Source organism: Phyllopteryx taeniolatus, chromosome 1, assembly GCF_024500385.1.
Source record: "Phyllopteryx taeniolatus isolate TA_2022b chromosome 1, UOR_Ptae_1.2, whole genome shotgun sequence".
Classification (NCBI taxonomy): domain Eukaryota; kingdom Metazoa; phylum Chordata; class Actinopteri; order Syngnathiformes; family Syngnathidae; genus Phyllopteryx; species Phyllopteryx taeniolatus.
This window is the reverse complement of record NC_084502.1, coordinates 16,623,102-16,647,278: the sequence shown is the minus strand read 5'-3', so window position 1 is coordinate 16,647,278 and position 24,177 is coordinate 16,623,102. Positions and strand designations below refer to the sequence as shown.

At 42.4% G+C, this 24,177-nt stretch overlaps 1 long non-coding RNA gene across 1 annotated transcript in view; it reads left to right on the top strand.

Moving 5' to 3' along the window:
* LOC133487364 (uncharacterized) overlaps positions 1–14,817 on the top strand; it is an 83,767-nt gene extending 68,950 nt beyond the window's left edge. The window contains exon 3 of the long non-coding RNA XR_009791359.1: positions 14,325–14,817. This is a non-coding gene — a long non-coding RNA (uncharacterized LOC133487364). The remainder of the gene's footprint in view (positions 1–14,324) is intronic.
* The last annotated feature ends 9,360 nt before the right edge of the window (positions 14,818–24,177 follow it).

Sequence of the window (24,177 nt, the reverse complement as noted above, 5' to 3'; positions counted from 1 at the left end):
ATTTAAGTCGCCCGCGGTTCTCACCAGCTCGTACTGTATGCAATCACGTTGCCTGTTGCCACAGGGACCAAGAGCCGTGACAATGCTCCAGTCACACACGGATCGCTGAGCCCTCGTCCACATATAGAGACTTCTCCATGCGAAACTATTGCACCGCTCTTAAGGGGGATGAATGAAGCCGCTTCGAAGTTGGCTAAGGTGACACCAACACCAGCACAGATGTACCATTTTTAAATATGCTGGGGTTACAGCGGTCAGCCAGATTATCAAAACCGGGTCTAGCCTGCCTCCTCGCAGAGTTACATCAAGCGCAGCGTTGGATTTGCATGAGCACAAACCACTTTGTCTCCAGTTTTGCGATATTTCTTTGTCATTTTATGTGTGCCACACTCTAAAGAAGCTAACTCGTATCTGCGCTTTTAACGGAGGTTGTTGAGCTGCTTCCTTCTGTCAGATATCCTATTGGAGCATTTTTCAAGATGTGCACAGTGGAAAGGTGAGTGCAAGAGGATGCACTAATGGCCATCTCTGTGACACAAATATAAAGGTCCAGAGGGAGGGCTACAGTATGTGCTGCAGCAAGTACACTACAAAGCTAAGGGAGGCTGGGACGTAAACATGATCTGCATGTTTGAATCTTTGCGGCTGTCTAAGCATGTTTGGTCATGGTTTATATCTATCAGATAAACTTGCAACAGCTGCAGTGTCCTTTATGCTCACCAGAGGTTTACACAGCATAAGTGCGTCACTTTCTTATTTGGCATGATGTAAACTGTCCATATGCCCACATGTCCAATAACTGTCATCCTTTAAAAGCAGGAAATGTCACCTTTGGCCTTGCTTCCTGGGTGGCACCACCGAGATGTGACCTGATGACTGTTTGTGAAGAAATTTACATCTTCACATCCTGATGTTCACCTATGAACATACCGCTAGTTTAATCTTCTCAAAAGTGTGGTGCAGGCTCCCTCTAGTGGTACGCAAAAGAATCACTGATTTAAAAGTTCTAACGTTGCCTGAGGTTACAGTGGTTTGAACTTCTTTTTCTAATCCAGTACAGTACATTTGTTGAGTGCTGTTCAGTTGTATTTAACTTTTAAGTACAATACATGCGTATTTAAGCTTTTAGAAGTATTTGTTTTCAAACATTTATTTATATACAATTTGTATTTAACTTTTATGTGCAATCCATTTTAATTGAATAATTATTTAAATACAGTTTCCCCCCAATATTTAAGCATAGGGTTGATGTTTAAAATGTGCATAATATATTATAGATCAATGGTGTCAAACTTAAGGCCCAAGGGCCACTTTTAATGTAAGTACGTTGTGCCAAATGCGCTGTGTTGACACAGAAGTGCAACGTCAAGACAGCACATCCTGAATTCAACACGTTTCAAGAGTTTTCAACAGAAAATGTAAATGAGGGGCACACCATAAGGGGAGCAAAAGGGAAAATTGACAATTTTGAAAGAATATAATGTTTTCATTTTGTGGCATTGAAGTGGTAAGGCCCAAAGTTATACCTTTTTCCTCAGAGACCCAAATCCTTGCTTTTAACTCAATATAACTGAATGCCACAACTTTACAACCAACTGTTTATTCAGCTCTGTAAATTTGTGAAATAGTTGTTTGCTTAAGTATCTACTTGCCACTATTTAACTTGGCATCTGATTTCAGAGCTAGTGATCCTTCAGTTTCCTAGTAAAATTATAATAATCGAATAAAAGGGAAATTATGTCATTATATGTTGAGTGTTTGGATTGTTACAACCAGTCATGGGAGGACCACCATAACTGATGTGGCCCACAATCAAAAATGAGATGGACAGTCCTGAGATAGAATAATAATCCTATAGCGTTTCATTGACAATCAGAATAAAATTGTGGACTGGGGCTGAGTAACAGACCTTTGACTCCAACAACAAGCCCATTCATTGTATATTACAAAATCAATAGGTTTCTTGCCTTTCGAGAACATTTTTGGTACACAGTGCTCTGAATAAATTATGATTGTATTTTTTGATACGTAACAACCAGTTGGATCTTCATAGTGTTTGTGACCAATTGGCCATTCTATACACATGCACGCGCCTGCACACACACACACACGCACACACACATACATCCACACTGACAAAGAGCGGATTGCATGGAAATAGAAAGGTATGTGCATGTTTGTGCATGTCTATTGTGTGTGACCAATTGGCAAGCACGCACAAGCACACACACACACACAAAAGGCGGATTGAATGCAAATAGAAAAATATGTTCCACACCTCGTGGTGCGTCTCAGACGTGTCTGGAAACTCATTGCACAGCTGACACTCGCTGACAAACATAGTTTGGGGGAAATTTCCATTTCATGTTCGACTACACCGCACATTTAAGATCAAGAGCGCAGCATCACCATCAACAGGAAATGCATCGCTTTAATATTCTGGCTCCACAGTTGCCAAGGAATTAAATGTGTGCATGAATTAGTGCAGTTAAAATATATGTATCTCCAGGCCATATTTGTGTTCATGTGTGCGTTTAAAGAGGCACGCTGCACATGCACAAATATATGTCATCACCTGCAATTCATTCTTAATTCATCTTACCGTCTTTAGTTTCACACCTCACAGTTCCAATTGGCCCTCGTTCTCGGGCTGTGTCAGTGTGAAGGGAAGTACCGGCTGTACTTCCTGTAGTATTGTAGTCAGGCCTTGACTCAACCTGAATCCTCTTCCTGTGCAGTGGAATGCTCGAGTATTGTTGAGTTAGCAAGAGCTCGCTCTTGGTCATGTCAGGCTTGTGACAGGCTGTCAACGTTTCTTGCAGCCTCCTCACTTTAGCCTCCTCTGGGTCCTCGAGTTCCATGACCCATCAGGATCAAAAGTGCAACCTCAAACGTCTAAAACAATCCGTTTTGGGATTGTTTGGATTTTGAAAAACACTTATTTTCATATTAAAAACATTAGTACAGGTATGTTTTTAGTAATAATTCTAACTAATTCTAATTTTGAACAGTTCAGTTCAAGTGTAAAAACAAGTTCACAATTGTTGATAGAGCAAGGTTAAATCATAAATGACGATTAATGTATGGCAAGAATGAGTGGTAGTTAATGAAGAAAAACAAAGTTAAACAAACCACTATCAAACAACACGATGCTCTCAGTCTTAATGATTTGCGTGACTTCATACACGAGGTCAGCTCTGAAATCTTATGCGACCTGAGCGTGACCCTTTTGAGTCTATTTCTCAATTGGAGTGTTCGATTTCAGAGGTTCCACTACACTGAGAGCAAGTCACCTGACCAGCCTCCACATTGCCCCCAAGTTGAAAAGTATATCTTTTTAACTTTGATAAATCTCCCCAAAGTTGTTTGCCTGTCAGTGCATTTTGTTCAGCCTCACGCTCTGCTGAGCATCCTCCCGCTCGAAGATTTGTCTGAAGAGGCTGAGCTCGCTCCACTTCACTCTCGCCTTCGCAACTGCAGTCAAACTCCTCCCGGATCGAACCAACAGGAGCCCAAAAGAACAAAAAAACTCCAAATGAGCCAAGTTGTTTGTGGAGGTACTTTTCTTGAAATCTTGAATTCATTGATTTGTTTTCAATTTTACTGATGCATCTACTAACATGTTTAAAACAAAACCTTAAACTTGATAACCTCCTGAGGAGAAGTAGGCAAAATCACGACTTGGGACACAAAACTGCCCATCATACAATGGGACCTTTTAGTTTGTACCACTTGTGCCCGGCCCCCGCAAAATAAAAATAAAAATATATATATACAAATAAATAATGAGCTCAAGTGTTCAAATCATGCATGATATCAGTGTACCTTTTGAGAGCTCCATTTAGCAAACATCGAAGGATTAATACATTCTCCTATTTTTTTCAAATGAAATACCTGTCTTAATGACAGATTTTAGAAGAGAAGAACACTATGAGACATTCAAAGCAGTAAGACTCCCAATGTCACCATACACGTCACTGTTTAAACACAAAAGGATTCCAAGTTTAGGTATCTGAATCAGAATGAATTATTATATTAATTATTGCCATTCTCAGTGAAAGGTACTGTACATTCACAACTAGGGATTTTTCTCGGGCCGATGGTGCAACATGAAACATAGATGGTGTTAATAAAAATAATGAAAATAAAAGGATCCAGTGCTGATGGTCCAAGTGTCTGAGACGGTCTTATTGTTAGATCCATCCATCCATCCATCCATTTTCTGTACCGCTTATCCTCACATGGGTCGCGGGTGTGCTGGAGCCTATCCCAGCTATCTTCGGGCGAGAGGCGGGGTACACCCTGAACTGGTCGCCAGCTAATCGCAGGGCACATACAAACAAACAAACACTCGCACTCACATTCACACCTACAGGAAATGTAGAGTCTTCAATTAACCTACCACGCAGGCAGGAGAGTACTTGGTGTATCTTCTGGCAGGAAAGGAGAGAAGGAGACTTGGTGGTGGAACCTCACAGTACAGGAAATCATACAAGGAAAACGGTTAGCTAAGAAGAAGTGGGACACTGAGAGGACCGAGGAGAGGCGAAAGGAATACATTGAGATGCGACACAGGGCAAAGGTAGAGGTGGCAAAGGCAAAACAAGAGGCATATGATGACATGTATGGCAGGTTGGACACTAAAGAAGGAGAAAAGGATCTATACAGGCTGGCTAGACAGAGGGATAGAGATGGGAAGGATGTGCAGCAGGTTAGGGTGATTAAGGATAGAGATGGAAATATGTTGACTGGTGCCACCAGTGTGCTAGGTAGATGGAAAGAATACTTCGAGGAGTTGATGAATGAGGAAAATGATAGAGAAGGGAGAGTAGAAGAGGCAAGTGTGGTGGACCAGGAAGTGGCAATGATTAGTAAGGGGGAAGTTAGAAAGGCATTAAAGAGAATGAAAAATGGAAAGGCAGTTGGTCCTGATGACATTCCTGTGGAGGTATGGAAGCATCTAGGAGAGGTGGCTGTGGAGTTTTTGACCAGCTTGTTCAATAGAATTCTAGTGCGTGAGAAGATGCCTGAGGAATGGAGGAAAAGTGTACTGGTGCCCATTTTTAAGAACAAAGGTGATGTGCAGAGCTGTGGCAACTATAGAGGAATAAAGTTGATGAGCCACACAATGAAGTTATGGGAAAGAGTAGTGGAGGCTAGACTCAGGACAGAAGTGAGTATTTGCGAGCAACAGTATGGTTTCATGCCTAGAAAAAGTACCACAGATGCATTATTTGCCTTGAGGATGTTGATGGAAAAGTACAGAGAAGGTCAGAAGGAGCTACATTGTGTCTTTGTAGATCTAGAGAAAGCCTATGACAGAGTACCCAGAGACGAACTGTGGTACTCCATGCGGAGGTCTGGAGTGGCAGAGAAGTATGTTAGAATAATACAGGACATGTACGAGGGCAGCAGAACAGCGGTGAGGTGTGCTGTCGGTGTGACAGAAGAATTTAAGGTGGACGTGGGACTGCATCAGGGATCAGCCCTGAGCCCCTTCCTTTTTGCAGTGGTGATGGATAGGCTGACAGATGAGGTTAGACTGGAATCCCCGTGGACCATGATGTTTGCAGATGACATTGTGATCTGCAGTGAAAGCAGGGAGCAGCTGGAGGAACAGTTAGAAAGATGGAGGCATGCACTGGAAAGAAGAGGAATGAAGATTAGCCGAAGTAAAACAGAATATATGTGCATGAATGAGAGGGGTGGTGGGGGAAGAATGAGGCTACAGGGAGAAGAGATGGCAAGGGTAGAGGACTTTAAATACTTGGGGTCAACCGTCCAGAGCAATGGTGAGTGTGGTCAGGAAGTGAAGAAACGGGTCCAAGCAGGTTGGAACGGGTGGAGGAAGGTGTCAGGTGTGTTATGTGACAGAAGAGTCTCTGCTAGGATGAAGGGCAAAGTTTATAAAACAGTGGTGAGGCCAGCCATGATGTATGGATTAGAGACAGTGGCACTGAAGAGAAAACAGGAAGCAGAGCTGGAGGTGGCGGAAATGAAGATGTTGAGGTTCGCTCTCGGAGTGACCAGGTTGGATAAAATTAGAAATGAGCTCATCAGAGGGACAGCCAAGGTTCGATGTTTTGGAGACAAAGTTAGAGAGAGCAGACTTCAATGGTTTGGACACGTCCAGAGGAGAGAGAGTGAGTATATTGGTAGAAGGATGATGAGGATGGAGCTGCCAGGCAAGAGAGCTAGAGGAAGACCAAAGAGAAGGTTGATGGATGTCGTGAGGGAAGACATGTTGGCAGTTGGTGTTCGAGAGGAGGATGCAGGAGATAGGCTCTCATGGAAAAGGATGACGCGCTGTGGCGACCCCTAACGGGACAAGCCGAAAGGAAAAGAAGAAGAAGATTAGGAACCGAACGATGCAGAAAACAGTAATACTTTGAGTAGTATGACTCGTTATGCTATAAAACCACATTTGCTGTTTAAATGTGTGTGGAAGTTACGTCTGTACCGCAGTACATTTTTTTCTGTGGTGCAATGCATGTCGCTGGCCAGAAGCTCAGTTGCACTGCGTCTGTTTACGGACAAGGATTGCAGGTGGAGCGCAAGGCAGTTGCAGTTCCTTAACTAATCCATCATATTCAATAATTGTCTGTGCATTTGAGTACTAGCTTTTTTATGAAGGATAACTAATTTTGATCAGAAGTTGGGGAAAGATTTGTGATGAGCTTTCGTGGCCTTATAAGAAATATGTGGAGGACCGCATTTGGCCCATGGGCCTTGAGTTTGAAACCTGTACCTGAGCGGTTTCACTGTGTTATGCGGCATTATAATTGCCAATATGTCTGTCTTGATAAAATTAAAAAAAAAATAATGATTTAATGTGTTGAAATGACATCAGACACCAAAATAAGTCAAATACACATTGCCCCTACCTGAGATGATCTGCACTTGGGTCGCAGATGGAGAGGGGGGCCGGATGGGCGGTGTTTTTGTCAAACGGACAGGTTTTTATATGACATGAGCTCCACCTCCTTGCCTGTAAGTTGTATCAGCGTGTTGTGACACAGCTAAGGGGTGCCTGAAATTATAGAAGTGTCAAACCTCTCGTAGCAGCTCATTCAAAAAAGGTCCTTGTGGTCCCTTTTCATGCAAATAATGGCGCACCCCAGCGTTTTTGTCCCCAGCGCTCCACTAATAGCTTCTTACAAATGATGTACCATTACAAGGAGGTTTATTTAAACAAATTTAATACCTCTTTAATCAACCCTCACCGAGCGTCTTTCAAAAGGTCACATGCCACATCAGGATGGCTTGATGTAAGTCTCCCCCTTCCCTTTCCCCGCATGATATTAGCTCGAAGATGGAGGGGAGGAGGCCAACAAGAGAATTATTTCATGGACAACTCGTTTTAAGCAAATCTTTATTTACATTTTTATTCAGTTATTAAATTTTATTGCGAGACAGGAGGGTCGGGGAGGGGCTGGCTTCCAACACACGCACACACACATACCCACACATGCACACACACACACACACACACACACACACACACACAGACTCATGCGCCTGTGAAGCCATCTAATCTGGGAGTGTAAGAACCTATAGTATCATGTGACATGTCTGCCTCCTCTTGATGTTCTGTGGCGAATACTAAGAGACGAAAAACTGTGGTGGCGCGTGGTGCTCTCAGGATAAATGATGCCAGCATCCATTTAGCGCCATTTACAAGTCGCACATTAAAGCACATTTTGCTACAGTATATTTGCCTAAAGAATGGCAGCGCACCACGACTGACAAAAGTAAGGATACTGATGAGCGCAACTCAATTGAATCTACTGGTTGGTCGTTTGTCGAAATGTCCACAAGGTTAATATCCATAAACCGGCATTTTCTTCTTTGCAAAATGCAAGCGTATGTGAATGCTAATTCACTCAGATTATTATTCATATTCTAAACTAAACAAAGTGAGAGGCAGAGGTTAATCATTTTTATAGGCAATTTAACACTCTCACCCACTCAGACGAAACAAACGCGTCTTTGCTCGTCTCATGTTGGCCAGGTTGACAGAAGTGACACATCCTCAACTGTCCCTGACCATTTGCTCGCCCTTATGCGTTCTCCTGCTGTGTCGTTTCATCACACCGCTGCAAACAGAGCCAATAAACAAGGACATTTAAATATGTATGGCAGCCGCCCTGTGCTCCTGAGATGGAGATTTCAATATGCAAAATTGCCAGTGTGCAATATTACCTCGCTGTTATATACTGTGACCTAGAGAATGAACTCTGCCTCCTGGCTCCGCCCCTTCACACATTGCATATGAAAGCTAGGTGCCATGCCACGTTTAAGTGCTTCAACACCAAATCCTCTTTACACGCTAAGGGTGCAGTGTATGTTTTCTTTCAATGACATGCTTTGTGCCTTTCACATGAATGTTAATGTCATGTGATGATGTCTGACTCATCAATACTGTCCTGTCTCCTGATATTGCTGATTGAACTGACACAATAATCAGGTCTCACGTCACTTTTTGGGAATAAAGTTAACTCTTTGCGTGGTTCAGCCCTCTTCTCGGGGTGCCATTTACACACAATGAATTGCTTGCTTAGACACAGCTAACTAAATAGAAGACAGTGGGGGCAGATACGATGAAAAATGGATTTTCATTACTGTTCCATTGATTCTAGTAAATAAGGGCCCCGGGCTGGTGCCGAAAGACTGCAAATCGGTAATAATTTAATCTAAGGTGACACAAACCAAAATGTATGTGGACAAAAAAAAAATCATCCCTGAATATTAAACAACGGCCCCGAGACAAGCGAGGAGGGGGAGTGGAGGTGGGGGTGTTTGCATTTAAATATGTGCAGATTGCCATCCAAAGCTATTTAAATACAAGAATTAGGTATTCCTGTCACAAATCATGTTTGCTGCTATGGATATGCCTTGTTATGTCGGTGTTTAACACCAAGCTGAAAGGTTAAAGCAGCCGGTGCATTAAATTGTACAAGGATAATTAATATTTCTCTCCTGGCTATTTATAAAATATGGAAAGTAGAGTCCGCTGAACTGAGACATTCTGCTGGATTGTAAGAGGACGAAAGTGCACATACTGTACCTGCACAAGAAGTCACAAAGCAAAATCTGCACTTTCCTTCAAAGACAATTTTTATTTTTAACATTTGGAGACCGGAAATGCTTGTTCAGCCTCCTCAACCAGAAATTCCTTCCTAAAGGTTGCACCCTTGGGCCGATCCATGTATATTTGCTGTCAGTGTCACTAATTAGTGAGCAGTAAACTAGTGCAAACGCCCTAATTTGGAAGTCTATTGCAGAGGTGTTGAGCTCTCACTCACACTTTTGGGCACGAGATGACTGTGTTGCACCTCAACTGACACGCTGTCAAGGTTCACCTCACGCTGAGCGGATCAGGAGCCCGTGCGTAAATGCAAATAGCTGCAGCATAGTTATGTTACATAAATAAGAAAAAGCAGCGGGTCATTTGGCAGCACGCCCCGTTCTGTGTGAGCAAGAGGCAACGTGACAAGTGTCCGGGCCCATTATGGTGCCTTATTCACCCACTTGTGCTCCACTGCTTATTATGGGTGCCTTTAACATGCACCCCGAGCATCATGCCATGCCGCTACATAATAGCCTCACATACGAAGCATCTGGAGCGAGAGGGCTGTTGTGCTGGAGGTAGACTCATGGTAGAAGCTGAGTAACCCGGTCCTTTTGCCGCCCTCTGACCTCGCTCGCCTCACTGAGGATTTTCATTTTCACTGGAGAGTCCTTTCGCCTTTTGAGCATCCTTCGATACCAGGGACGCTTTCTCTGCTCGCCATGAAAACTGTCCGCTTAGTCACTCGCCACACTCGCAAACGTCTTTATCACAGCAGAGGGGAGAAAGAAAAAGCAATAGTTAAAGTGATGTGGACACTGCACTTTGAGCAATGTGTCAGTGAAGCGTCAAAGCAGCTCAAATATATGCCCCTCTCCTCTCCAAAGCCGCAACCACTGCTGACCTTTTCCACATCAACCAAAGTCTGCGTGCCAGATTTCATTTTGATCACTCCTACTGTGCTCATTTGGTGATATGATGGCGTGTTTGGACCATGCCAATTTGTGCTTCTACCAAAATCACTCTTGACAAATAACTGAACTGATTTTGGTGTACTCAACGGAGCCCGTCATTGCTCCTTTGCGCGGCCCTTCTGTGTGAAGTTGACTTTACATGCTCTACAGTAGACTATTGTTTCTGCTGAGTTAACCTTGGCCTTGCTGCAACGATCCTGTCTAGCAGCGGGCCCTAAACACTGGTCTCACTGTATTCGACCTGTCTTTTCATCCACCCATTTTCTATGGTACATATCCTCACTATGGTCATGGGTAATCTGGAGCCTATCCCAGCTGACTTTGGGTGAAAGGCGGACTACACTTAGACCTGGTCGCCAGTCAGTCGCAGGGCACGTATAGCGACAGACAACCATTTCAACTGACATTCACACCCTAACTGAGTGTGAACTGAAACTTGGCTTGTAATTTGGTAAACATACTGCTGTGGTGCTGTTTTTTACAGGAACAATTGAAAAACATTTGATAAACATTTGATAAAGGTCCCATTTTTTGGCTATTAAGATCTCCGTAGAGTGCCTCTCAAACATGGACTTAGTATAGAAGTGTCAATTTTATTTAAAAAAAAAAAAACATCCATAAAAGGCCCATCTGACAGCTACTGCTGTTTGACCCAGTTTTTTCTCCACTTTGTCCATATTTAGCTAAGACCGCCCCCTTTCCTCTGATTAGTTGTCTCCGTGTAGAAGACCCACTTGTGAGAGCATGCTTGTTTGTTATGTTGACAGCGCTGGCTCAGAGCGGAGTAGTAGGCGGAGAGCTTTGCTAGTGACGTAAATAAGCTTGAGAAATTCGAATGACCTGATTTCAGGCCTCTTGGCAGAAAAATATCTGGAACTCCGGAATGCGGGGGTAATTTTAATTCATATTCCACATGGTTCCTGTGGCACCATAGAAGCAATATTACATCCCAAATACTAGAAAAAGTTGGTTTGGCAAAATACGGAACCTTTAATACTGCTTAAAACCTACCATTATTAGCTTTTTAAATGAAAACAAAATCATACAGCACTTTTATTACTTCCCGTTCGATTATGCAGGGGTCATACTGAAGTGGCTGCTTTCATGATTTAGAATATAGCGAAGCAAACATACTCTTAGCAATGATATAAATGAAAGAGCATGCATTATTATATAATCTTTACATTGCCATAATAATTTTATTGTGTTTCGGTATGGGTGGCCTCAGACATGACAAGTACCTCACAACCCCGAATGCCCTCCAATCCTTCTCCCCAACTTCCCCACAAACCTCATGAACTCATTATCTCACCTTTTACAATACATTGCGTTTTGACACTTAAAAGCCACCATACTTCCTGGTTGATGCGTATACATAGAAGGAAATTAAATTAAAAAAAATACAATGTTATGAAATGACCTCTTTTAACCTTACCTTTTAACACAAGTTTACTGCTTTTTACACTTGTATGGTATGTGACATTCGTAAATGTTACTTGGAAATGGCTATGCTTTTTTTTTTTTTTTTGGGTAGTGGATTATTATCTCTTGGACTGCACAGTGGTATGGTGGTTCCTAGGTCTGCCATATTACAAAAACATGATTGTTAGGCGAATTTAATATTGTTTTTATTAATTCTATACTTACAGTATGTACAGTGCCACCAGAAAGTTTTACACCCCTTCACGTTTTCCACATTTTGCTATGTGACAGACTTATTCTAAAGATGATTTGAGTAGTTTTCTTTAATAAAAATCTACATAAAATATATTATATATATTGACAAAGTAAAAACATGTTTTAATGCATATGTTTACATTTATAAAAAAAAATTAAGATTTAAATATAATAGGTACATACAGTATGTGAACCAGTCCAGGGTATAGCCAAATTCAGCTGCAATAGGCCCTGCACCCAAATGAGGACAAGCAGTATAGAACAGGGATGGATTATTTAAATCAATTCTCCTTTTTTTATATATGAGAAATGTTGATTATACATCCTCACAAATTGGAGATCAAACAGTGTGACGGTCCTTAGAGGTAAAGCAAAAGCATGGAAAATGTAAAGTAAAAGGCCTACATCTCTGACTGGTTTGTGGTGTTATTGCATAAGAGTGGAGCCCAACGTTCTCCCCAGGTATCCGCTTATGTCACAAGTGATGGCGAGTGTGCCAACCACAATCTCAGCTGTACTGCTGGATAGCTTACCTCCCTTTTAAACGGTTGTGTCTATTCAAAGCTTTGGTGGAAACACATTTTCCCCAAGCATGCAATAAATTAAAGTTCCTCCTGGATGTGGTTTGAAAAAGAGGTAGTGCTAAACGGACTCATCAGAGCCAGATAGATAGATTCCTTCATTTTGTATGTAATTTGCAGCCGCAGCATGACACTAGCTCTGCTGAGCTGGCTCTGTATTCACTCAGACCGTCGCACTAGAACAAGCGAGGCCGTTTCATCTGCCAGATTCAAAAGGCCAGTAGCAATTAAAATTTAAATGCAATTTTCTATGTACATATTAAACCTGCATCTGCAAATTCAGTATCTTTTCAGTATCGTTGCTTTCTGCTAATGATTAATTGACGTCTATTGGCTCCACAACACTCATGTTGTCTCTTGTCTGAACTTGTGCTCTAATTGGTGATTGGCAGCAGAAGGATGCAGGAATCGTACATGTGATGATGGTGATGATGACAATGATGATGATGATGATGAGAATGATGAAGAGGAGCATGTTGGGCTGCTGGTGCAATACTGAAACCGGATCAAGAGTGAAACTCACCAAGGAAATGTGGCTTCTTTTTACTTGCCTGATTTTGTGTTCACACGTTCCCAGAGCTTGTGTTGTTGTAGTGTCACACTTGATGCTGTTGGATGGCTCCTGTTGGGAAAGAACCCAAACTCATTTTGGCAACAGGTTTGCCAGCTTTTCCAGCTGCTTTGGCACAACACTCACGCTTATTTGGAAAGGCCTCTGAATCCATTTGGATGAACCCTGGAAATGCTCTTGGGAGAGGTGAGCTTATGGCCAGACTCCTGCATGTTGCTGTACGCCACTAATACCGCCTGAAGGTGGTTGTAAATATTATTCCCTCTATTTTAAATGCTGTCCTTTATAAAATAATTGACATCTGACAGGTCAAGTTAATAATTTTTCATCATCTGTTCAAGCAACGTCTATGAAGTGAGTATAAGCAATCTGTCGTCACTGCAGCTACATCAAATGCATCACCAAGACGTGATCTGTTAAGAGGCCACAAAAGACTCAGTAAAAGTCTTGAGCCTTACAAACTCACCACCATAATTTTTTTTTTTTTTTTTTTGCGAGGATCAAGTGCAACTCTACTCTGGGATGCATTTGCTCACACCTTGTTCCAGACAGCTGTGTGTGGCCAACAGAGGCAGAGAAGGAAAGTGAGGTGTGTGGAGTGGAGGAGGGACAGCGAAATAACAGAAAGAGATGGAGGAGCACGACAAATACTAAAAAATGAAATGAAAGGCATAGCAAGAGTAATCGTCCTACATCTGTTGCTCATTATCCTCCTGGCCTCGTCGCTGGTAATTGCTCCAGCTGACATAACTCACAGCAGACCTTACTTTGGCTACAGATGGGAGTCAATAGGAAGGGGGTGCCTTTTGTGTGTATGTGTCTGTGTATTGGGGCTGCATGGGTCTCCACTTAATTGTCTCAAATTGAAAAGGTTACTGTTCCTGTCTATAAATTGAATACAATTATATTTATATTTAACACCTGTTAAGATCAAATGTTACCGGCCTTTTAAGCCGCTGACCTTGGGAACTTAAATATACAGCAACAAAATAAAAAGTACAGGAAGTATCTTGCCGCTCAATGCTCAATATCTTCTTATGGTGCTGGTGAGACCTCCGACTGCACTTCATCACCATGTCTCCCATACCACCCACCCTCTCACCCGCCCTCTTGGCAACTCAGGAAGGTCAGAGCCTGATTGTTCTCTTACATGGACAAGCACTTTTTTCTAATCATGGAGATGCTCTCACGCATTATACAGACCCTTGTGCCCACCCATAGTTGTTCAAAACAACTAATTAATTTTGGTTGTTTTTAACCACACACCTTTGTAAAAAAAAAAAAAAAAAAAAAAGGTTATATATGTACATACTTTAATATTTAATTTCTGAAACCACAATGATTAACATCATAACTGTGTGTCAAAAACATGATATCCTATAACATAATATTTGTTAGTCTTTCCTCTTTTTGGCACTCATATAATCCTCTGTCTCTGGTTTCCCACCTAGGAGGCGGCCCGTGCCACCCCTGGCCTGGTTTCACCAACGCTTGTGTTTGAAGGTGTATTTTCCAGCTGTTACTCACAGCATGCGGACATATCAGGCTAACATGAAAAGGCGGCCCACAGCTGTGAAAACACAGACGGGCCCAGCGGCTCCAGGTGACTGCACACCTTGACTCCCATTCATCAAACCCTGTTTACCCTGGCCGGCCAGCCTAAGCTGCCCAAGAATCAACTCCTCCGGAGAGATTGATGTGGCCTGTGATTTATGTATGAATAAGAGCTGGCAGCTGTTGCCAGAGGCAGTTCCAGCATTCTTGGACAGGAAGCGGCATAGAGTGAAATGTGTGATTATGTTCTAAGTATTTTATTGTACATATAGAATTACAGTAGAACTTTGACTTACAAGTTATGAAATGAATTGAAATGCCATTACTACTTTCCAGCCGCCTGAAAAACATGACAATGTTTTTTTGTTACATGTAAAATTTAAAGACAGACAAAACTATCTCTCTCTCTCTCTCTCTCTCATACATATATTTATTGTATATAAAAACATAATAAAAGAAAATGTAAAGTGTGTGTGGACGTGTGCCTTTAAGGGGCGTGGCCTAGCAAGTATCCATCCATCCATTTTTCATACGACTTATCCTCACTAGTGTTGCGGGCGTGCTGGAGCCTATCCCAGCTATCTTTGGGGCAAGAGGCGGGTCGCCAGCCAATCGCAGGGCATATATAAACAAACAACCATTCACACCTACGGGCAATTTAGAGTCTTCAATCAATATACCATGCATGTTTTGGGGATTTGGGAGGAAACCGGAGTACCTGGAGAAAACTGGAGCTGAGGTGGTTAAAATGGAATAAGGACCCCCCCACTCACTGAGTGATTCGTTTGAGACCACATTTGACAGCTTTCACTGACCTGTAAAATCTTTTTAAAACATGGATGGAGTTCTTGTAATCCCTGAAAGTCTGTAACATTCATTGTGTAGCATTCAACAGTCGGTGGGTTGTGCAGGTCGCAGCGTCATGGGCTCGCAGAACTTGAACACAGCAGCACAAAAGGGATGTGCATAATATACAGGAAGGAATAATAAAGCAGCACATGCTTCTAGGCCTACGTGTCAGCTCTTGTTGTTCTTCAGTGGATTACATTCATAAACAAACTCTCAATTAAATTTTCACAAACCAGTTGGTTTACAGTAACCTGAGAGCTTGCCTCTGGGCGACTACTGGCTTGGCCCACTCCGCTCTTCGGACTTGACTGGCAGAACTCGAGGTTGGTCGGGTCTAGCTGAGGGGAAAAAAGATGGGAGCAGGAGTCAAAGTCAAAGTTGAAATCTGCTCGGACTTGTAATGCTCATAAATAGAGCTCAATGAATAATGCTTCCTGTTGGTCTGCTGCCTCTTGACCCACACAGCTCTCACTCTTTGGCTTTTTGGTCAGCCTGCCAACATGTGACATAATAATGTGCACTAATAAGGTAAGCTACACTTAAACACAGGAAAATCTTATCAGATTTCTTCCTGGCTTCAAAGGAATGTATAATAACGTGCTGCTGAACCTGCCTCTGGGAGCAAGGGAGCCGTGTGGGAGGCTGAGAGAGGACTGTGGTGTGTTGCTGAGCTGCGATAAGCCAACATTTCCTCCCTCTTTGGCTTTATTTTTCTTGGGCTTAGGAGTCAGTCCTCGTATCCTCGCATACAAAGCCTCTGATCACTTGAAGATTTAGACATGTCGGAGCAGTGTCCTCTCACGTGAACCCCACCTCCAGTGTTGACCCCTCCCCGCCAGCCCTAACGCCGGATGTGCATAGGAAGCAGACACGCCAACGGAATAAGAGATTCATAATATGGACAACAACACAAGAAAAGTCTTGGGACACACTGTTTTGTTGAAATCTTTTATCGTACATTTACTGCACCAGTCAAAGGTTTGATCACACTTTCTCATGCTTTGAAAGAAAAACTACATATACAGTATCATAAACAATTGAAGGATGCCTAAAACGTAAGCCGTGACCTCAACCGCATCAAATAGAAACCCCATGCAAGTACGAGTAGAACATGCCAACTCCACAGAGAGACGTTCCAATGGAGATTCAAACCCGAATCTCCCGATTGTGTCTGTGACCACAACCGTGATCCATCGTGGTAACAATAATAATACACATTTTTACAATAAGAAGGATTCTCTGAAAGCTGCAGTGGAGGTAGAGAAGTGGTTTGCACTGCACGACATGATGCGGTCAAGCTGAGGTAACCTGGGAACAGCATGGGCGCCATCCCATTTACAGGCTGCTATTTTCTTTTTTCTTTTTCCTGTTGCTGAGGGAAACAAACTAGCGCCGCCGAGGCCTCTCTCCCCCTCGGGCGCTCTCCCACGTTTAGCAAGTTATCCTCCACATCTGTAATAATACCGGCTCATTTGTTGTCATTACGCCTTTTATCTGCGACCTGCATCTTACATCCACAACATCCCCGCCGTTACACCTTCCTGCCTGTGCCGCCTTGTTTACACTTGCGGCCTTAAACTGAGGCCAGGCGGTGCTGGTTGCAACCATGCATGATTCAGCTGTACGGTAATACACACACCGTTTCAGAGGATGCAAAAAAACTAACTAACATGTTGGTTATTACATTTAGGTCACTTTGCGGTTCATTTTGTGTTTTGGCAGTGATATGCATGTGCATATGCAGGCTTAATCAGTGTATGTAATAAGGCTTAGGACACACTAGTCTAAGGCTAGTCTGATGAACAGATGAAGCTTGCTCAGATGAGAGGCAAAACATGAGAATTTGACAGTGCCATAAATATCAACTTCTCCTTCAATCTTTCAAATAGAATGGTTTGTAATGCAAGAATCTGGAAAGTATTTTTTTAATATAGTTTACCTTCCAACATGGACTAAAAATGCTGTGAGTCGATTTGGTAGCTGCATATTAAACATTTTAAAATCTTCATCTTTATAGTTACATAAAAAGACCCCCCCCACCCCCAAAAGCAAAAAAAATAAAAATAAACATAAAGAACAATTAGAAAAACATAAAGAACAATTAGAAAAAATAAGCATCTGTAATAAACTACCACATGTACATTTCAATTTCAATCTCTTAAATAAAGCTTCGATCACATCTTGATTTTTTTTCTCCAATTCATTGTGATGCTGGATGTTAATTTTCCAAACTCCTCTACTATACGCTATATGCACCATAGGATATCCACAACGAACCTGCAGATATCTGGGCATTGATTCCGTTTTCACATTTATATTGAGTCCAGTAAATTTGAAATTAAAACGTGTCAATTTTTGCACATGGACTCGCAGTCTCCACAGTTTGTGACGTTGCAATTTTGCGTAGGAAAAGAGTCTAGTTGTCCCAAATTGGGGTGGAGCGGCGCAGAGCTGTCAGAGGAGGTGACAGTGCAGCACTGGAAGAATAATGTAGCTTGTCAGAGTGTTGCAAGTGGTCTTCGCCCCTCAGTGACGAGCAGTACTCGTCGTGTCATACACATCGGCCGTCATGACACATTTGAAGGCGACAACTTCCTCTGCAGCCGGCATGTGATCATCTGACAAATTGACTTTTAAAGACTTTTAAAATGAGCCATAACTGTTTCTGTCTGGAGGTTTGAGAGCAAAGACAAGAATCATAAAAAACAATTTTTTACTTGAGTTGTCATGTTATTGTTCTCTCACAAGTTAAAAGAAGCTTGTATGCTGCTTTATTTGTCTTACCACAGTGTCACACATGATTAGTCGTTTCTTTTGTTTTATTCTTAGATAGAATAAATTTACTGTGCTCTCATCTTTCTCATCTCTCTTTTCCCTTCCTCCACACCTTAGAGCAGATTAGAGCATCACTTGCTATCTCTGGGCAAACCTAACAGGATTAGCGGATAAAAATACACACTTTTGCTTCTATAGTGAATTACCTTTCAAAAACCCTGTTGTTAAATAAAACGTCTCAGCCTATTTGGGAACAAGAGAGAATTAAATAAAAGTAATCAGTGATGCAAAATATTCATGCAGGAACATACAGACATGTTTACACCCGGCAGTTCAGTTCACATTGGTTCGCCGCGGTATTGTTTCCATCGTGAGGTGAATAGGCACGAACGAGATAAAAAAGTGTGACATCAAAGTAGAATTCAACTCAAAAGAGAAACGCGAGGTGTAAATGCTGTGTGTTGATATTACCTGTAAGCAAGAAAAACAAACATCTCGCCGTCCTTTTTTTTCAACCATCCATTCAAACGACAAAATGACTCAGCTCATCCTGTCCAGTTCCTTCTGCAGTTGAGAGACGTTCTGTGTGAACAGCTCTGAGTGAGCTGAGCAATCACAATATATTATATAGTGTGTTTATGTGCCAATTATCAGAAGCTAATGCAAATAATGCTGCTTGCAAATATGTGCTACAGCTCTGCTACACTTTTGGCTTTGACATTATAGTGGTTCCATATAGTCCAGTCATCCTTTGTGGAAAAAGGAAACGGTGTATCTTTGTAATTTCACACTTTCTTTAAATTTTTTTTAATCTTTTTGTGCAATTTCACACTTGATAGGCACGGGCACGCACACCAGATCCATGTACTGTATGTGTATACAAGCAATTAAAAAGTCATTTTTTCACAATATAGTAGAACAAAAAAAAGGGTCACTAATAATGTACCGTAGTGACTTTGGCGCAGGCAGAGTGGGTTTGTTTCCCACGTAGTGCGAATGTGAGTCTAAATGGTTGTCTGTCTATATGTGCCCACTAATGAACTGGCGACCAGTCCAGATTGTAGTCCGCCTTTCGACCTGAAATCAGCTGGGACAGGCTCCAGCTCGTCACACCACTTAACAGGATAAGCAACATATAGAAAATGGATGGATGGCAAAATAAAAGGTCATAAAGGTGACTCCAGGTCTCACGAGACATGTTTTCCCATGTTTAGGACGTCACCTCACCTTTTAACCTTTTTTTAGTACACTTGCTAGAGAGGCGGCACGGTGGACGACTGGTTAGAGCGTCAGCCTCACAGTTCTGAGGACCGGGGTTCAATCCCCGGCCCCACCTGTGTGGAGTTTGCATGTTCTTCCCGTGCCTGCGTGGATTTTCTCCAGGCACTCTGGTTTCTTCCCACATCCCAAAAACATGCATGAATTGGAGATTCTAAATTGCCCGTAGATGTGAATGTGAGTGCGAATGGTTGTTTGTTTGTATGTGCCCTGCGATTGGCTGGCAACCAGTTCAGGGTGTACCCTGCCTCCTGCCCAATGATAGCTGGGATAGGCTCCAGCACGCCCGCAACCCGCGTGAGGAGAAGCGGCTCAGAAAATGGATAGATGGATGGACTTGCTATAGAAAGTCCTATAGACATTTGAAATGTAACTAAATCATTTATTTTAGATCTTTAGAGACGGTGGATAATGTTTGACCCAGAGGAGGGTCAAAGGGTACTGAATGTGACAACAGGAGCATTAAAGACTAGAGACATATCCCTTTTTGGTGTACATTCCATTCTTTTATTGATATTATTGTTGACATTATGGTGTTATTATTGACCAGTATGTTGACTAAAGACCGACCGTGCAACTATTTAGCATTAGAGACAAAGCCCATTTGGCGCCATGTGCCCTAACTGCTGAGACATATGCTGGCAAGGCTGATGGCAAGAGTCTGATGTCTGATGTGCTGGCAGCAATCGCGACTCTCAGAAATGGGCGTTTGCCTTATTATTTTTAATACAAATATTTAACAATCGTTGGATGGTCAGAGATGAATGTAGCGTTTTCATCGCATCCTACTACAATTTCCCAATGAGGTTGAGGAATTATGGTTGGGCTTTAATGTAAACGCCACACACATACACAAAACCTAACCATAATGATGGTTCCCATTAAAAGTGATGGGTTTCCAAAGCACGACCTTTGTCCGTACATAATTTTATTTAAAACTGTGTTGCATCTTGAATATTGCATTGTGTTTTTAGTACTGTATAGTAATAATATACTGTACTCTGGAAAACTGTACACTCCTGCAATGTAGTTTGTGTTTACTGTGACGCATTAAACAAAGGTAACAATGTATCATAACACGTATCAATTAAAATATGAGTTTAACTGTATTGACTGTGTGCTCATTGAAAAGAGTCTTCCTTTGACACCTTCCAACCTTCTTCACTTTGTTTGAGCTCAGAAGATATTGACATCAATTGCTTGTATCTCTCTGCTCCTTTGGCTAAACAGCATGTCGGAAGCCGTTCAGTCCTTCCACCATCTGCTGTCACAGCGCCCCCACCCTCGCTTCCCCATTTTTGTGCAGTAAAGCGCTGCGACAGGTTTCCCTCCAAGTCTGAGCAGGTGGCTCATGGTGGAAAATGGCGTGTATAGTAACTGTCGGACTGGCTGGCGACGATGGTGTGCAAGTGTTAAGTGTTGGGTGAAAGTTGCAGCTCTCAGGTGTGAGCATGCCTGGGTAGGGTATGGTCACGTGTAGCGCTGAGCGGCGTGCTGCGGACTTTCGCGCACCAGATGGACCCGCTCTGTCACACTCCGGCTCGAGGCCTGGCGACCACCGGCCTCCCACTTTCATTAGTGGCTTGGCCACATTTGCAAGTTTGGAGAGCAAGAGAGCTTCGATCTGAGGATTAGCAGCACATCTGAAGCAACAAATGGTACTCTCTCTCCCTTTATTTCATGAGCGTCAACCTTGGCCAAAGTCGAGCAAGGCTGCTTAGAAGGTGCCAGGGCTGTCTACTATAGAAAAACAGCTCTTCATTGAAACATTCAGTTGAAAAGATGACATCATTAATTTACACAATTAACTGATCAGGGGTGGCATGGTGGACGACTGGTTAGCACGTCGGCCTCACAGGGTTTAAATCCGGGCTATGGCCTTCCTGTGTGTTTGCACGTTCTCCCCATGCTTGGATGGGGTTCTCCCAGGCTTCTGCCCACTTTGCAAACACATTGAAGACTCAACGTTTGTTGTAAATGTGAGTGTGAATGGTTGTTTGTCTATTTGTGCCCTGCCATTGGCTGGCAACCAGTTCAGGGTGTATCTCGCCTCTTGCCCTAAGTCAGCTGGGATAGGCACCAGCTCATTCATAACCCTAATGAGGATAAGGGCAGTGTTTTACATTAACGCCTGTCAACCCATCAAATGCGGATCAATTTCCGCACTTGTGGGCCGCACTTTGGCCTGCTCACTCAGCAACCCCCGCAGTTGAAAAATGTTTTTCGATCAAGAAAAAAAGTTTGATCAATCAAAATCATCTACAATTAATTTAATAATCAACGTCATTATTAATTTTTTGTAATTTTTAAAAAATTTCGCTCAAAACTGCCTCAGTAGCCTCTCGCTGATGCCGCTGTTGTCTCCCTTGCGTGATGATGCACATGCGCAGTTAGTGTAATCCAGGTAGCCGTGATGCAACTGGAGAAGCTGCGGCTATCCAGTGTTAGCAATGGAGCCCAAAGGTTTGAGCATTTGTTGAGTGGGTAGTAACTTTGGGAAACCAGTAGACACAGTTGCTGGTGAGCAAAAAAGTTACAGGTCCCGTATTTTGGATTTTTAGACCTCCATATAGTGAGTCTCTAACATGGATTTAGCATAAATATAGTAATAGTAAAAAAGTGTCAATTTCCTTTCCAAAAACTTAGTGTCCAGAAAAGGCCCTTTGACAGCTACTTCTGTGTTTGACCCAGTTTTGTATGCGCCTTGTCCATATTAGGCCAAGATTTTCCTTTCCTCTGATTGGCTGCCTCCGTGTAGAAGACCCACTTGTGAGAGCACGTGTTTGTTATGTTGACAGCGCTGGCTTGGGAGCTGAGAGGTAGGCGGAGATCTTCGCCAGTGCCGTAGATAAGCTCGAAATTTGAATGACCTGATTTCAGGCCTCTTGGCAGAAAAACGTCTGGAACTCAGGAATGCGTGGACATTTTTAATTCATATTTCACATGTTTACTGAGGCCCCATCCCATAGACACAATATTATATCCCAAATACTAGAAAAAGTTGTTTTGGCAAAATATGTCCTCTTTAATGTCAAGCCCTGGATAAGGTGTATAGAAAATGGATGGATGGATGGATAATTGATAGAGCTTTAATGTTCTTGCTGTAAATCCTCATCCGGAAAAAAAATCCTTCTATATTAGCCCCCTGTCATGTGACTACAATAGTAGTCTCTCTGCTGGATCAATACCTGCGTGGTCCTCTGCCTCTCATGCACTTTTTCACCCAGGTTTTGCGCACCTGATGTCGAGGCCCCATGAAGCACCCAGGCTTTGTGTCCCTCACCACTGCAGCTCTTGCCACTTCATCTTCGCAAGGGTAGCCTCTAATAGATTCTCCGGGTCCCCATGTATTATTAATGCTCGCTGCTCTCCAAGGTGGCAGTGACAAATAGGGAGCAGAATTCACTGACTAGCGCTGAATGTACTTTTTAGTCATGCTTTAGCTTCCTGCAGTTCATACGGCTGCCAGCTTCTCCTGCTCTTCCCTGTGAAGAAGTTCCTCCTTCCAAGTGCTCATGCGACTTTAGAGTTCTGCTGTGTGCACCTGTGCCACCCTGGTTTGGAGTAATGCAGTTGCAGCAGTGCAAACCTTTGCTGCGATTCTTTGTTTTGTCTTGATTTATTTAGGACACTGTCGAATGGCCTGCGGCCGTGTCTATTTGGTGTTTATAATTCTCACAGTTACATGGCGATATGACTTGGCTGCTTTGTAACAGACTCCAACAAGCCTCAGGGAACGGCATCGGTGCATGGGGCTTAACCCAGATTTGTGTGTCTCTCTCGGCTCTGACCTCCGTGCGTTGCTCCTACCTGGATGTGACAGGAACACAAAAGCACTCAGGATGAATCACACCCCTGAAGCTGTTTGCCTTTTTCCACCGATAAAACGGCACTACCTGGGAGGAGTAAAAAATAAATAAATAAAAAATAAAAATAAAAAAAACACATGTCTTGGTTAGCACCTTTATCATGGTAGCCCCAGGTGATTTTATGTGAGATTTGGAGGTCTGGCTTCACCTGTTGAGACAAATAAAGTGCTTGGAACAAAGGGCACACACTATTCATTGTAAAGCTGCTAGAGCTTAACTAAATTTAATCTTATTACCCCTAAAAATGCCAGTGGTGATAGTCAGAATTGTAATTATTTTATTATAAATTAGAGACTCTTTGAGTCTCTTTTACGATTTAGAGCTGTACAAATAAACTTCACTTGACTTGAATTATTATTTTCTAACATACTACCTGACCCACAATGCAATGTGATATCTGGTTCATTGACTCATTTGAATGGAGTTTATCTGGTCATTTTACATATTATATATATTCAGCAGTGTAGATTGAAGATTTGAAAAACACTACCACATACAGTAAATTTCTTTTATAATTTTTGTTAAGTAGACTTGTCAGTAATAAAATCCATATTACAGTTGTGTGATTAACATGGTCAACAGTCACTAGTGAATAATATTGTGTAACGTCGACTACCTTGTGGTTGTTGCCAAAAGGGAGCGGCATAAAATATGGTTGGTATCATAGAAGGAGGTCTGTGAACATTCCTTCTGAATTACTCTTAAAACACTACGATAGACAAATCTGACTAAATAGGTTCTTTGAAAGTTATATTGTCATGTGTAGCTAATTCATAGTTTCCGTAAAAATATTTTGTCATTTCAAATTGAGTTAAAAAAAGTTGTTTCATTCTTAGTATTGTATGCTTAACATTGAGTTTGGATCATATAACCCCCCACAAAGGGGGAAGAAAAGTGATAATTTGGTTTGAAGCTTCATAAGAAACCAGTGAAGAAATTTACTGATGACTGAATGAACACACCTCATCTTTGGTTGAAG